Source organism: Triticum aestivum, chromosome 7A, assembly GCF_018294505.1.
Source record: "Triticum aestivum cultivar Chinese Spring chromosome 7A, IWGSC CS RefSeq v2.1, whole genome shotgun sequence".
NCBI classification, from domain to species: domain Eukaryota; kingdom Viridiplantae; phylum Streptophyta; class Magnoliopsida; order Poales; family Poaceae; genus Triticum; species Triticum aestivum.
This window is the reverse complement of record NC_057812.1, coordinates 54,001,662-54,005,302: the sequence shown is the minus strand read 5'-3', so window position 1 is coordinate 54,005,302 and position 3,641 is coordinate 54,001,662.

Genomic DNA, 3,641 nt, shown 5'->3' with positions numbered 1-3,641 from the left:
TGACACCACACCCCGACCCCGACCCTGACACCCTGACACCCCGACCCCGACACCACGACACCCTGACACCACACCCCGACCCCATATATATTTGTGTTGATTGGGTGTATTTTTATTATGGTCAGGATTATGATACACTTAAATTATATACATATTACTATGTTCATGTCAGGTATCCAAATCTTTTTATGTTGTACTAATTTCATTTACTTTTTGTCATTGCAGGTGTTGACAAGATGGTGGGCAAGGGTCCAGAGCGCCCCGATCCTCCTGCGAGCGCTACTGGGAGGGGTGGTGCCATTATTCTAGCCCAGCCCCTCCGGAGAGTGCTGCTAGACAGTATGCAGACAACTGCGGTGGGCGCTTCTTCTTCGGCTGGGAGAGGTAGGGGAAGGACGAAGAAGCCTGCTAGAGGTGGACGTGGCAGCGGTAGAGGTAGGAAGGCTATTACGCCTTCCTCGCCGCTACCCTCAGCTGATTCACCCGACCACAGGAGTGCTCCGTCTGAGGTGGACCCGTCTCGGACTCCGGTCCATGAGCCTCCGGTCGCTGATCCTTTCCCCCACCAGACTCGGGTCGCCGATCCTTCGCCCCACGTGAGTCCGGTCCCAGAGTCTTCGTCTCAGAAGACTCCGGTCATGGGGTCTTCGTCCCAGAAGACTCCGGTCACGGGGTCTTTGGGCCACGAGACTCCAGAGGCTAGTGGCCCGGAGGATGGTAGCGAGGACACCTTTTCAGATGATAGCTACAGCGACGACGAGCTGTTTGAGAAGGGCAGGAAGGTCTACAAGCGTGGCTGTACAAAGCTCCTGCCCGTGCCGACGACCCCCGACCAGAGGTGGTTGATTGCGCCTAAAGGGTTGAAGTAAGTGCATTTACTATTTTTTAACCTTTTGCCTTCATGTTCCTTCAAATTAATATCTAATGTGTTGGCCTTGTCATACTACAGGGGCTGGGTATGCCCCCGTGGTGCCCGTAGGCCCAACCAGGTCCTTGGTGTGCTTTGCCGGCAACACTTCCCTGGGTGGGTCATGTTGCCCGGTGAGGGTCAGGTTCCACAGCTAGCACTGGCCTGGGAGCTGTACTCGGTAGCCCCGGCCTCGCCGGAGGAGAGGGTCGATGGTGTCTTGTGCGAGACGGTGGCCGACATTGTGTTCCGTCAGTTTTGGGTAATTTCTCCTTTACGAAATTAAAAATCAACACTACCTAGTGATTGTACTAATCAATGTTGTCTTGTTTGATTACAGACCTTCTACAGGGTTTCAGAGGGTGAGCAGGAGGCCACGTGTATGGTTGTCGAAAATGATTGCAAGCGCCTACTTCAGAACTTAAGGCACGAGGCTCGGGTGCAGGCCGTTCGAGACTACTACGCCTCGAAGGGTATTACGAGGGGCAAGCAGAAGTGTCGCTGCAAGTTTCTGAGTAAGGAGAAGTACATGCAGGTAATTACCTATTCTTAAGGCCTTGAACTTAGTTTTCTTGATTTGATTCGTAGGCGTAGCGCTGAAATTTCTCTTGACTCACTTAGGTACCCCCGAGATGGTGTGTGGATAAGATGGACTGTTGGGAGGCGTTGGTGGATGCGTGGTGCTCTCCCCAAATGGAAAGTCGAACACCAAAGGGCCAAGGATAAGCGCGACCAAATGGAAGGTGTGAGCTCCAACCTGTTTGAGTACGGGGATAACTGGGTATGTGGTTTGCTACATGATTCATGCAATTCATTCTTCATGCTAGCATTTATCCCTTCCAAAATGACTTAATATGCTATAGTTAGCTCTAAAATGACATAATAACCTTGGATAGCTCAATAATGACATAATTAGCATACTTTGGTAAAAAATGGCATAATAATCTTGGTTACCTCGGAAATGACCTAAACTTAGCTTATTTTCCTCGAAAATGACATAATAACCTTTCTTAGCTCCAAAGTGACCTATTTACATAGTAATATCATTCTTCATGCTAGCTTGAGCCCTTAACTAATATTTTGTTCCTCTCTCTCAGGCGCACCACCATAAGAAGCCTGTGCCAGGTCTGTTCGGCCTCTATGGCATGGCCCATATGGCCCCGTACAAGAAGGCCAAGCCATTCACAGAGGCTGACCTAGATGATCCAGAGAGCTTCACCAACAAGACCTCCCACCACAAGCTTGTGAAGTACATACACGAGGGGAAGGCGAGGAAAGGGGAGGACTTTAACCCGAGCCATGATCCTTTTGATACAGAGCTGGTGATGATATTTGGTGGCGGGAGGTCCCATGGCTCTCTAGCCATTGGTGATGGACTAATACGTTCTCCTAAGACTCTCCCGCAGATCAAGAAGCGCCTGAGTAGCTCTGACCCTGAGATAACGCCTCGTGCACAACCCGCGGAGATCGCCATGGCGGTTACTTATACGGACTCCCTCACCTTTCCTCCATTACATTGTGTGTGCGTCCGTCGATGATTACAATGCTAACGAGGAGTGGTGTGTTACAGGCTATTGTTGAGAAAGAGAGATTGAAGACGAAGGAGCTTGCGGCGGAGGCAAAAAGGGAGGCACAAAGGGAGGCAGCGAAGAGGGAGAGGGAGATGGAGGAGAGGACGGATAAGCTGTTGGAGGAGGAGAGGAACCGGAACGACAGCGCTAACCGGGCCCTATACGAGCTCATTGTGGTACGTTTCTCATTCATATTAGCCCAATCATGCACGTAATGTTCGCATTACTATCTAATATGACTGGCTCATGAGAGCCAATTGTGCAGACCATGTGCGAGAAAAACGGCCAGGCCCCTCCGCCGATGCCCCAGATTGCTCTGGCGACCACGATGAGTTTGATTTGAATGGTCGTTGCTGACTACTATTCACATTTCAGTTTGCGAACTTGCTAATGAGACATTATTGGAAATGATCTTTGGTGCAGCATGGCTCCCAACAAGCATCGACCACTCCTTCTGCCAATGTCGGAACCCCGACCGGTCCTTGACCTCCGCCTGGCACTGGCGCAGCCCCGACCATTCCTACAGCTCCGTGATAACGGTATTTTTCTTCTTATTTAGCGTGTTTAGTCCATTTATGACATAATTTAGCCTATTTAGTCCACAAATGACATAATAAGATGAAGAAATTCAAGGAAGAGGAAGGAAAGAAGGAATAGTCTTCTTCTTCTTCTTCTTCTTCTTCTTCTTCTCCAAAATGAAGTTAGCTCTAAGTTATATCAAAAATGGCATAATATGCTTAGTTAGGTCAAAAATGGCATAATTAGCTAGGTAAGCTCAAAAATGGCATTTTCTTCTTATTTAGCCTATTTAGTCCATTTATGACATAATTTAGCCTATTTAGTCCACAAATGACATAATAAGATGAAGAAAATCAAGGAAGAGGGAGAAAAGAAGGAATAGGAAGAAAAGAAGAAGAAGAAGAAGAAGAAGAAGAAGAAGAAGAAGAAGAAGAACTTCTTCTTCTCCTTCTCCAAAATGAAGTAAGCTCTAAGTTATATCTCATAATATGCTTAGTTATCAAAAATGGCATAATATGCTTAGTTCACTCAAAAATGGCACAATTAGCTAGGTTACCTCCATTTTACCAAAGTATGCTTCTTCATTTTCTTCTTCTTCTTATGATTCTAGTCTTATTCTTCTAACTTTCTTGATTCTAGGCTTT